The following is a 13,763-nucleotide window of genomic DNA, read 5'->3' as shown; positions in this document are numbered from 1 at the left end:
TGGGATCCCAATCCTCCCCCTAACCTGGGATAGTGGTATACAAGTTCTGGACATGGAAATAAAAAATGAAATAATCCCGTATTTTGATATAGAGGTCAAAGGTCAAACAAAGTCACACGAAGGTCACGATGATATGCAACATTTCGTCTTAAAGTACTACACGTTCAAGCCAAATATCTTGGTTAGAAGCAAAATAATCCTGGCCGGACATGGTTGTACAAATGACCAAGACGAAAAGAGAAAAAACCTTTTGAATAATACGAAAGCGTGGAAATAATATTTTTTTCTAAAATATCTAACCCCAAACCACTCCATCGTCTTAAAAATGAATGTTATATTTGCTACTGGACCTTCAACCAATCAACAAACGCACTTCAATCTGAAGGATAATGGGATAACATTAATTTCATTAGTGGTCAACAATCATGAACGTTCACAGTTTTTTCGTTGTGTTTGCCAAGAGCGTGTCGTCGATTTGAAAGAAAAACACTGGTCAAGGAGTAGAACCTCTTTGAATACAACGTAAGAGTTTTTATGGCGAATTTTCGTTGTAAAGTTTTAGTATTCGCTTAAATAAGCTTTGAATATTTGTCACGCAGTGGTGACATTCATGCTCCTATCACATAAATCAGCTTTGAATAGTCAAAACGACCAGTACACTTTGACCGGTACTAAAACAAACAAGCTTAAGACAACGAACCGTAGTGATTGAAATTCAGAGGTCAGTCTTTAAACATCTGTAAAAGAATTACAACAACGGATTTATCATTCGTTGTTACCATCTTAAGGTGGCACCCTACAGATATAGCAATTTTTTTCCCCCCATTGATTTTTTTTTTAAATTTGCATACATATACTATGCAATGGCCTCTATAAAAATTTGAGTTAAAAATAGTATGTCACCAGACTCGTTTCCATGGTAACGGTCGCCAAAGTTGGTATATCACGTGTATGCATAAAAACATACCTGATGTAGAAACTCTGGATTTTTTTTAAGCCTTTGAAAGTATTTTGAAAGGTTTGTTTTACATTTATTACAAAATTATTATTTAAAATGAAAATAAAACACAAATAATGGCAGTTTTATTCATTTTAATTGATTTCAGCTCCAATTTCATCAACATTGCACCACCAAAAAAAACACAGATTTTGTTAAAAATTTCTATTTTTCTTAAATTTCCAAAAAATGGTCCAATGAATATTTTTTTAAATTTGACATAAGATGGTCATTACAATGAGCTTTGAAAAAAAATCAAAAAAAATATGGGTCACCAGACTATTTTTTGCCCCAAAAACGTTTTTGTGACCCCTAACGAAACAGTGATCAACAGCAGTTTTTTGTATATCATTCATCATCGGTGACCAAACTTCACCAAAGTGTGACATATGTTGTCATATCCTTTGTTAAACTTTCACAGAATAATAGTTTCACAAGGCAATGAAATGAGAACATTTATTTTGTTTCTATGAACAACGGTTACCATGGCAACAGGACACGAAGTTGGAAAATTCAAGTTTGTGCATTGTTCTGATGTGCAAGAGTTACAACCAAACAGACAATAGAAGATCAAATCCCATGATTTTAGAGCAACAACACATGGCTTCTATGAAAATGTGAACAAATACTATGATACATTATAATGCAGCTTACATTAGCATTACTGTGGTATTAAATGAGCAAAATAAATTAGTCAGAAGTTAGCAAAAATCACCAAATATTATTTTTTTTAATTTATTGAGATAACAGTCATGCAAGTAAATGGATAAAAAGACTTTGTCACCTTTTCCACAATAAATGATTTAAGTTGATGAAGCATAATGATAATACATTATATATTTCAGTTGTCATAGTAACATAACCAAAAAATTATGAAATTATAACTTTTTCAAAGGTTTTTCAACTTTCTTTATTTTGAATGCCTCAATAATCAAGCAAACATATAATTGTTATATTTACAAATATGTAAATAGTTTACTCCTCTGATTCAGTCAAGTATTGATTGATAGTCATAGCATTATTAAAGTTCACTTTGTTCTCAGTCAAAATTGTCAATCCTTCTATATTGAATAGTACATGTTGCTCCCAGTCAGATATATCACATTACTATTAGTTGCAATTCTTTTTTTTTTAAAATCTTTGTTTTCTGGTTATCTGTAAGTGTTTTCCTCTCTAATTTCTTATTCATACTTTCCCAAACTCTCTGGGTAAACTTTCCTGGGGAATATTCTGATGCTGCATTTACCTGAAAGGTTAATTTATTTATTTGTAATGAAAAGGTGTAATATATACAAATAAACTACTTAATCTATATATTATTTCAGTGAGTGCAAAATTAATCCAATCATGCATTACATAATCAATTTAAAAAGATTATATTATACCTGACTAACAAAGGTACTCCCTAAGTGTTTTATACATTTTGTAATATGAGATATGGCCAGGTTTTTGAAGTGATTGCAATAATTAGGTCAGCTGATGGGTATGCATTTTATATTGCTTCTGCATATGATGGACATCCTTTTGAGTGGTTTTTGTTATGTGTACAATGACACTTTGGACACTTGACAATATATATGCTATAGGCAGCATTATAGTTTCCAATGCAAATTCAAGGTCTGCATGTATATTAAATAGGTGTGACCTTTACTGTCTACCTTAAATCAATACAGTTGAACTGTTCTTTTTGGTATAAATTTACATATACAGCATGTGACAAAGTTTGTGATAAACATAAGTAATCTACATCACATAGTTATCTTCATTTTCATTATTTTGGCACATAAGAACCATTGGCAGTCTTGATAATATACTTTGTATTTGAATTATAAAATACAGTACAAATCAATAGTGTAAAATGTGAATCATTGTGACCTTCTTTTGCCTGGAAGCTGAGTTACTAACTGAGACTCTGAGAGTGTATATATAAGTTTGCATGATCTGACACCTTTTAGTTGCTGAGATATACATTTGTTGTATATGAAATTGGATGTTTAATGTTACCAAAGTCAATGAAGTGGAAAATGTAGGTCAGTGACATATGTGTACAAGTTTACATGATCCTTCATTTTATAGTTGAGTCTACTAAATATATTGTCCAAAAAGAAATGTTATAAATGCCTGCAAAACACCATTATTAGATTAAACTTAAAGTATCAAATGAAATCTCAAGTTTTTTCTCAAAGGTAACTACATGTAATCATCCTAAAATGTATGTATTTACCATTGACAGCCATCCTTCATTTTTCTGCATAACTGCTGTTAAAAACCTGCTGTTAAATGATTACCATGGGACCTACAATTGATAACAAATATAAAAAAACTTAAATAAGTAAATTTATATTATATAGATTTATAATAAGTGAGAGTTTTAAATTACTTGTTATCAATGTTGGTTGTTCAATATCAAAATAATGAAAATAATGATAAAAAAAGCCATTCCTTTTAATGAAAAAACTATTAAAATAAATCCACTCACATTGAAACTCAATATCATATTCAATTATATTCCATATAATAACAAGATCATTGCTAAGTATGGCATCCTCTCACCATAGAAGACTGTTGCTTTCACATGGTTGTTTAGAATCTACAATGTCCACTTTCACCTTGACATTTGGGAATATCTTTTCTATTAATAAAGTTTAAGCCTAAATTCTTTAAATTTACCTGTATCACTTTCATAGTTTCAACCAGTACCAAACATTTGCCATTCTGCAACAAAACTAGCTTCAACCTAATGAAAAAAAGTAGTAACAAAATTTACAAATATATATAAATGAAAGTGCATGCAGTGTTCAAATACTATAGCTGAAACATATTACATTTAAAATTAGCTGGAAACTCAGACGGTTAACAATGAAATTTGTAATAATAATATGTATAAAGGCTTTCAAAACCAAATAGGTTTCATTAAATTTGTTGAAATTATACATTAACATGATTAATATAGATTTCATTTAATAAATACAAATGTTACTAATTCTAGTTCAATATTTTTTGTTGAAACAAATTCTGACATGTTTTATACATAAAAGTCTTTAAGTATATATATAACAATGCTTTTCCACAAAATTGATTTAAAAAATTTACCCTAAACTTGAAATTATTTCCAAGATCTTTTAAATCATTTTTATGACTGCTTAAGTGCAAATATGAATATAATTATGGTCCTCATTATACTTTATATCCACTTAGGAAAATTATAAAAAAAACAATTTTGAAATTATATGACTAAAGATTTAATTACCTTCCAATTATTCATTAAATTAACCATGTTTAAAACTGTTTCTTCTTTTGAATTTATTTACAGCATTCTTTTGCAACTGCAAATATTTTCTTTCCAGTTTCATTCTCCTTTTTCTTTTTAAGTATGGCTGATGAATTCACATAAAGTACATTCAATCCATTAAGGAAATTGTTGAAATGTGTGGCACAAATTCCTGCATGTATCATTCCTGAAAAATATGATATGAAATGTCATTCTGCACATCATGGCACATGTATTGGTTAATTAGATAAACTATAAACTATTTAGACTTAGTTCATAATTTTATTACAATTGATTTTTTCAATTTATATTTATATAATATGATTGTGAATTCATGTTTATCTATTTTCTTATAGATCACAGACTCATATTTATTTCTAATAATGTGGAATGAGGGTGGGTGCCCCCCCCTTCTTCTTGATTTTCTTTTTTTCCTTCATGCATTATTCTGCATTCTACACATTATTCTAGGTGTTTTAAATGACTAAACATGTAAGGTATCAGACCACTTGGTCTCTGATCACATGCAAAAGAAGACTTATTAAATATGAAAATTCTGATGATAAAATAAAGAAAACTAATATTTTAAGTTTGTAAAACATTATTTTTGTGAATGAATCATTATGACTGCATTTGTTTACTTTTTCAATTCTAATTTTATTTATGGTTATATAATTGCTACCAAATAAGTATTTACAAAAGAATCCTCCCCTTTTGGATGCAAAACTAAAAAGTCCCTTATGTATAGATGTCTTTGTGTTCATTGCAAAAATGATAAATAACTTCCAGGGGCAAAATTCCAGAAAAATTACTAAGTCCAGCTTCATAAAAAATTTGAGCAGCACTTCCCCTCAAAATAAAGCTTTTTACCCTCAAACTACATAAACCCCAGACCATAATAGAGGGGAATTGAAGAAAGAAAAAGAGAGGTGTGGGGCAGGTTCATTTATTCAAGACATGAAACCATACACCTTCTCCACCCAGTAAAATTAAAATGTTTAAAGAGAAAATTGAACTCTTACCATGTACAGCTTTTGAATTGATAACAATTCACCAGTTCCATTTCTTTCCTCGTTTCAACACTGTTACACATGTATGATAAGCAGGTTACATTCACTGCAGCTACAACGATATGGTATGGACAAAATGATCCACGGCCTCCGCCTCGGCTCCTGGTCCAAGCCTTGGCGGTCGTATTTCCGTTCACAGACAGTATCCGCAGGGGACAGTTTTATATCTTAACGAACTTATTCTGCACTAGGTGATCAACTAGAGCTATCCTTCGACCTTCTTTCCAGGTTTCGTCAAACGGAGAGTCACTGTCTGTGATCGGACGCCGAATTTCTCCAACTTCCAAAAACTTATATTATATGATCTTATAAGTTGAGAATCATTTAAGACTGTGTGAACTTTCAAGATGAAGCTATTCATATTCTTTATTTTAAAAGAACGCATGCATTTCTCCTTTCTGATAAACCTTCCTTTCTTCTGAGCGATGGGCTGTAACTTAGAAGTTGTTTACACACGTTGTCAACAGACGACATTGGAACTGTTACCGTGACCTAGATATATAGGCAATATATCCTATTTTTTTTAATAAACTATAAATTAAGCATGGTACTGGTGTCGGTTTAATACAAGTACTTAGTAATATAAAATGGTTAGCAGAAAGCAATTCACTATGTTTTTAAATACATTGAAAAATTACTTTTATGCCTAGGTCACACATTCACGGATCACCTCGCCGGATCCACTACGGAATAAATATCACGGATGATCCCGGAAATGCAGTTCCCGTAGTCAGATACGGATGCACAACGGTTTGACTACGGGTTTTGACGCTAATACCATGGATAATGAAGGACAAGGGTAATTTGGCGACATGAGTGATACGGCTTCTTACGGTGAGACACGGCTTAATACGGAAATGACACGGTTTTAGTACGCAACGACACGTGTCGGGGGTATGTACTGCGGATAAACAGCGGTTTGCTACGGTATAAGCAAGGGTTAGTAAGGGTTAGTACGAATGAGAACAGCCTGAAACAGAATAGTACGAACCGCCACATTTTCTAAAAGCCGTAAATCATTTCTATAATTAAGCTTGTGATTTATCATTTCTTTATGGGAGTGAATCGTAGATTTTTGTTTTCTTTTGTTAAATAAATTATTTATCCGTCTATCTGTACCATGTATTGTTCTTCATAATCCTCGGACCAACGACATGTAGTAATTATTGATTATTTGGGACTATTCTTACAAAGTTCTTGAATGTAACTGGATTTTTCTCACAAAATTAAGTCATGAGGGGCTCATACTGGGCCTGGCCATTTTTAGGTAGACAGTCCCTAGTCCACCATCAACTCTGCCTCCGGTCACCTCTACGTCTGTCATCAACATGATCAAGTAGCTCGACCACTACCCTGGCATTTTGTGCCATATCAATATCCTAATATCCAATTAATTGCAAGCAGAAGTTATGGATCATTAATGTTGAAAAAGTTAACGTTATGTATACCTCCACGGCAAGACAAAGAATACGTTGGACCCTGTAAGTAGCAAATATTTATACAGAATACTTATGTCAGTTTTTCGTGGACCGTAATATTCCTTATCGTGTCGTATTGTTACGTAGTAAAAAGTAACAGACTGTCAGAACCCTGGCTGATCCCTGGCTATCCGTATTGCAACTTAATGAAATCCTGCCGTTCCGTGACAAACTCGTAACAAATCGTATTGTATCCTTAACGAATACATGTTGTAACCGTACTATTACGTAGGTCTCCGGAACTATAACCGTAGACATCATTCGGGCCTACGAATAAGTACGGATTAGTACGGTTTTGATAGGACTAAAACGGATTTGTACGTTCTTCTACGGTTTAGTAAGGTTTACTACGGTTGTTTTATCCGTGGTCAAATTTTGCACCACGCTGAAGTACGTTCATTATTCATTTTTCATTATTCAAAATTCAATTACGAATAATGAAATAGTTCATTATTCATTATTCACCGTTAAGTGATGAATAATGAATAATGAAATAGTTCATATTTCAGTATTCATGCTGAAAAGTGAATAATGAAATCGAAAATTTATTTTTTGACTGTGACACTATATCCCGTATATCTGAATTCGTCATTTTGGTGTTATTTAACAAATATTCAAATTATTATAAGAAAAGAAAATGAAAACACTCTTCGAAATTTTCATACTAATCTATTTAGTTTCGGAGGAAAAACTATTATTTCTACTGGATCTTTGCTATTCTTCATCCCCTGATTATAGATATAGCTTATCGATTGTGCCGCAATGCCCATTTGAGGGGTTACGGAGGACCTTAATGCCAAAATACGCGTGAAAATTAAGAAATAGCGAATTTTGAATAATGAAATGGATATTTTGAATAATGGAATGAACTGCTGAGACCCTTCAACCCCTAATTACAGATAAACCGTATACGTCATTCGAAAGCTTATCAATAGAGGAACAAAAGGTATATAGTCAATATGTCCCGCAACGCCTATTAGAGGAATTTCGGACAAGGTTGGCAAAAACGCGATCAATACTAGTATTGACCATGCCAGTGGTAAATACCGGTATTTACCGGCAAATACTGGCAAATGTCTCTATTAATTTTATGATGTCTATTTACCATGAATTTATTAACCCCAAGTTGTGGAAATCGATTAAATAATTTTTACCCTTAATTCACCTTAAAATGTTGTATTGTCGCAAGTAATGTACTTGAAGGAAGGAAAAATACGACAGAAGTATACGGTTTTCAATAAATGAATTATAATAACAAAACTTTACTCGCAGGCTGCTAAAATTGCATGGTGCATATCATCTGTCATTGTAAATTTTCCATATCTTGATTCAACCCTAATACAAATATATTCGACACTCAGCAAGTAAATAAAAACATATTTACCCTTGATTAATTTGAATTGAGTTGTATTAAAAATTTGCTTGACACATAACTTGTCGAAATACAACCATTAAATAAAACTATTTTAAGTTAAGTCAACGAAAAACGTCATTGGACATTTTTCTTTTTCCAGCTTAATATACAGCCACCGAGTCAAACGAAATTCGACAAAAGAACGGCTTTAATTTAACCAAGAACTGACACACTTCGTTGCTACTGCCAAGTTTCGGGAAGATGAGAGAATAAGAAATAGGATCACTAAATACATAAGAGATAGAACAGTTGTTCAAAAATGTAACGTTGGACATCCGTTTTTTTCACATAGTTTTGTTGTATTAATCCTCAAATATACTAGATATTACTAAGCATATGACCAAGAGCTATAGGAACATAAAGGAAAACATATACTGAATTAGTTTTTATAGTGGTTAGTGTTTGTTAACATTTTATTTTGTTTTGCGGAGGAAATTTCGAAGATTCTGTTTTAAGTCATTGGGGTTGTAGGAACAGCGTGCGTGACGTTCCATGCACAAAGATTTGTCTGCCATAGTCCCACATGTGTTCAATGAACACGATCACTGCAATGTACGATGGTGTAGATATTTAAAAAATCCAGAAAATTATACCCCGACCATTCAATTGTCAAATCTGGATTTGAAATCTAAGCATTAATCAAAATATTTCAAGAATATGTTGAAAATGGACAAACTCGTCCCTTGTGCTTCTACAAAAGAGAACGAGTCGTTTAACAACTTTTTGACAGTAAAGGCACCAAAAAATAAAAAAAAAATCTGCTTCAACAAGCTTAGACCCACGAGTAAATTGTACTGTCGCACAAAAAAATTAGTCTTTCAATTATGTATCAATTGTAAATGTAGAATGTGGGTTGTCTCCCGGAAAAGTAACAGAAAACTCAAGCAATCAACTCATTAGAAAGAGGAAACTGCATTCAAGCTATTGTAATTCCAAAGAATTTAAGAAAAAGAAATTAGATAAAAAGCGTTTAGCTAGAAATGAAAACAATGTTCTAGAGATAAGAGAAGGGGATACTTACAAAACAGAAATTGATATGCTTTGTCAAAACATGCAAGAAACAGACGTTATATCCAATCCTTTGATTATAGAAGAGCTTACTCAAGTCCAAAATATCCAACCCTCCATTCCATGTGTTTATTTCGACCTGGAAACAACTTCATTATCTCTGAACTGTGACATCGTTCAAATTTCAGCTGTAAACGATATGAATGTATTTGATCAATATATTACCCCTTTTTCAGGGATAAGTAAATATGCCTCTGAGGTAACTGGATTGTCTATATGTAACAACATACTATGTAACAATGGCCGTAGAGTCAATTCATGTTCACCACAACAAGGTTTACAGAATTGTATCATTTGGTTACAGGAAACGATACCAGAAAAATGCATGTTGATAGGACATAACGCAAAAATTTTCGATGCACCAAGATTAGTTCTCTGTATACAGAAATTTCAACTCTACTCATCGTTTGAGGAAAAGGTTCTTGGTTTCATTGACACAATACATTTTTTTCCGAAATCAGTATCCAGAATTGAAATCACATAAACAAGAAGTGCTTGTTTCTATACCTTCTTTTACAGTGCCCATAATGCATCCGCTGATGTACAAATGCTGAAAGAATTAGTTGAGTTTACCAAATGTAAACGCTGACTGACCTAAGGGGGAGCCCGCTCCAGTCATGCTTCATACATGTCATATATTCCCTATATAATCAAACAATTTGTTCCCACGAAAGGGGGGGGGGGGGGGGGCTTTGATATTTTTCATTCATTTAAAATTACTTATTTTTTGTTTACTTTTTTTATGATAAAGGCCGATCGTTAACAAAGAGAAAATGACTCCTGAGCTAGTACTAGTATATTTTATATGGTCTTTCTGGTGGTTGTAATACTAGATTTTCATCTGTGCTGTATGACTTCCTTAATTTACTTCAATCTAATTCAAGTTGTATCGCCTCCTTGTGGTTTTGACAGTGGAAGGATAAACGCACCCAAATTAATTGTTATGGTCATTTACAGTACCTCAAAATGCACCTAATAATGCTGCTATAAAAATAGAAGATTTGATATGATTACCGATGAGATAAATACATTTTTGATAATTTACTAAAGTGTTATAATTTTAGGTCACCGTACGGCATTCAACAACGAACAAAAACCCACACCGTACAGTAAACTATAATTTTAGACAAAGTAGTGTTATAGCACACCCAAAAAATTAACTGGAAAAATCAGTTGAAAAAGGTGACTTTAAGATCGGCACAAAGCAACAAAATAATTATTACCAAAAAAATAAACCTCCACTTGAGTCATGAGATATTAATGAGTTCATCATAAGGGTTTAATTAAGGGTAAGGCCGTGCGGTTGCTAAAATTGCTTACATGCACTTTATTTGAACTTTGGTGGATAGTTGTCTGATTGACTGACAACTATACCACATCTCCTTATTTTTATACTAAACCAAAGAATACCACATATATCTGCTACTTACACTTCAACAACATCTAGAAATAATGTAACGTGAACTTTCTAGTTTAGTAAAATAACACACTCCAGTAGCGCTTTCGTATGGAGTGTATATCTCTCAGTTGATACTATATTCAAAGGTTTTTATTTTCTGTCCTGAAAGAGTGTTGTTGTTCAAAAGGCAACAATGAAACCACGGTTTTCAAATGATTGGCGTGAAGTGATCCTTTTGAATGTTTTACGGACAACACTTTGATTTATTTGACCGTTATGGAAAATATATCTGTCTTAGCTGCAATTTTCTCATCAATTTTGACATATACCGCCTCGACATACCTTATGACGCGGAATTAGGGTCATAAACATCGAATTTGGCATATGCTAAAATCATTTTAGCATATGCTATATTATAATTTAGCATAAGCTAAATTCATTTTAGCATAAGCTGAATTCATTTTTGCATAAGCTAAAATTAATTTAGCATATGCTGAATTGTTTAGCTTATACATAAATGTTGACGCGGAATCAAGGTCATAAATATTATAATTAACGTTTATTTAGCATATACTTAATGAATTTAGCTTATGCTAAAATGATTTTAGCTTATGCTTAAATGAATTTAGCTTATGCTAAAATGATAAGCTAAAATGAACTCAGCTAATGCTTAATGAATAGTTTTATTCAATGAAAATGTCGCTTCCTTAACTACTTTTATACTTTGCTCTGGCATGTCTGGTATAAATAAATAACCACTTTTCTCAAATAAATAAATGATTTTCTTAATGTAAAAATTGGGGACTACGGCCCTCTGCCATCCCGCTAAATCCGCGTCTGCTACCAATTAAGCCGATTTTGTATAACAATTAAGGTTTCGCATGTTAGAAAATATTTCAAATTCTTGACACGTGTTTGGTGTTTAAATAAACTTCTTTGTGTAATTATTTATACATTGTTTTCGATCTTTCAACCCTTAACGATGCTATAGATATACAATGTGCACATTTGTTGCCGAATGCATGAATGAAAATGTCACTACTGTGTGGGATTAAAAGGTCGAATACAATGTATTATACATTAAAAAAGATGACAAGTTGAGATTGGAACAAATGATGTTTTTCAATCTTGTTCATTGATTTAGCACTATCAGAAATACAGGTAGAGGGAGCTATGGATCTTCTTGATAAGTTTGATTCAAGCTTTTGGAAGAAAAAAATGTTTTTTAAGATGAGAAAAAATCACTCGAGAAGAATAAATGCATCCAAGCAAGCGGTTCATGAGAGACTAGCAAATTTGACTTCTCGGCCATTCACGAAAAACTTTGGATCCCGTTGTTTAACTTGGTAAATGGCCAAAAACGTTCCTATTATATCGAGCGTAGCAAGAATTTTCCCCTTTGAATCAAACACTGATCAATTGATTTGTTTAAAAACTGTGCACAGTGTTGTATTGCTTAAAAAAAGATCAAGCACAGTCACTTTTTTCAGAAAAAAATATAACTGATACCTTATTTTTTTCTATCACGAGTGCTTGTGAGGCCAAGTAAATTTTCAGCTCAATTGCATTTGTAGTTTTAGATCGAGTGCTGTTTTCAATTTATGCTTTCCCCTTTTTTAGCGATATAAAAGAGGGGGGGGGGGGGGTAAATCGAGTCGAATTCAATTAAATGTACATTTTTTTGTACGTGTGAACGAGGCATTAGACAGTGAATCCTACTTAGAGCTTGAAAAAAAAACTGAAAAACAAACCATATGCAATATAAGATATGGTGAGCTTCCCGTCATTTTATGGCTTTCATCTAGACTATTGGGATATCAACAATTATAGGCGACCATACGGCCTTCAATAATGACAAAAACCCATACCGTATGGTCGGCTATATTTTGTTTTACAAAAAATCAAAAATAAGTCGACAGACATGAACCATCGACAACAACGGAACTATAGGCTTATAACTTGGGAAAGTCACATACAAAATATGCATGCAAATAGAGTTAAACATGTTTGTGAGTGTTCAACCCATCCTTGAACTTGGACAGTGGTGTACTAGTACAATATAAGAACAAACTGTAAACTCAATTGAAAATAGATTAACTTAAAAGCTCGGTACGAAACCCCTAAAGAAAACCACACTAACATTACTTTAAGCCAATAGCTATAGACACAAATCATCGAAACAAGAATATGTACAAATATAAATCAATTGCTTTTAAAAAGCAATTGTGCATGGTCTTTCCCCCTTTGAAATTGATTTTATGGGGGTGCTGGGGGGGGGGGGGTTGTTCGTTTGTTTGTTTCGGTATGGGGTCTATATTATTGTGTTACCGGAGAAGTTTCATGTTTATTTTGGAAAGTTTTTATTTTATTTTAGGTACAGCGCGCGCCAGATTGACGAGACATCACGTGACACGGGTTTATAATAACGAAAAGTTAGTCTTTTTATTTCTTTTTAGGTCGGGACGTTGAACAGACAACATGTATAGAGATGGAATGTACACAATGTAATTTCTTTTGTCATTGTAGGAAATTGACATCTTGATGACAGTTCACGGGCAGTGCATGTTTTGGATTTAATTGATCCGGTGTAACTTTATTTTCTGATATTGTACATTTTTCAGCACCTGTTTGTAACACAGATTAGTATTTCAATCTCGGAGCGGACATTTTATTGTAGGTTTTTACTCAGATTTACGGACCTAGCAAGCGATTTTTACGGCATTGCCATTTCTTTTCTGTAGGAAAAGCTTTAAAAGATATCTGCATCAAGTTTTTTTTATAAATTTTTAGTACATGTATGCCCTACTGACTGCAAATTTTGAGGTCGATTGTACTCGTAGTTTCAGAGTACATGTGGATTTTTTTTTCAGAAGTGACGCAAGAACAATATTAAATTTCAGTTTTTCATGAAACATGATTGCTTGATCATGATCATGATTGATTGATTGATTGGTTGATTGATTGATTGATTGATTAATTGATTGATTGATTGATTGATTGATTGATTGATTAGTTGGTTGGTTGGTTGGTTGGTTGGTTAGTTAAACACGTTGGATAGGGTCAATT

The 13,763-nt window shown here is 32.7% G+C and overlaps 1 long non-coding RNA gene across 1 annotated transcript; it reads right to left on the bottom strand.

Moving 5' to 3' along the window:
- Nucleotides 1-1,231: 1,231 nt before the first annotated feature.
- LOC134702296 (uncharacterized) lies at nt 1,232-5,623 on the bottom strand. Its single transcript, XR_010104382.1, has 5 exons — nt 5,291-5,623; nt 4,248-4,455; nt 3,668-3,734; nt 3,222-3,293; nt 1,232-2,243 (listed from the first exon to the last, which is right to left on the bottom strand). It is a non-coding gene; the product is annotated as an uncharacterized LOC134702296 (long non-coding RNA).
- Nucleotides 5,624-13,763: the final 8,140 nt, after the last annotated feature.

The sequence above is a fragment of the Mytilus trossulus genome, unplaced genomic scaffold, assembly GCF_036588685.1.
Source record: "Mytilus trossulus isolate FHL-02 unplaced genomic scaffold, PNRI_Mtr1.1.1.hap1 h1tg000429l__unscaffolded, whole genome shotgun sequence".
NCBI lineage: Eukaryota > Metazoa > Mollusca > Bivalvia > Mytilida > Mytilidae > Mytilus > Mytilus trossulus.
Note: the sequence above shows the minus strand (reverse complement) of the source record. Positions and strands in the feature narration are given on the sequence as shown.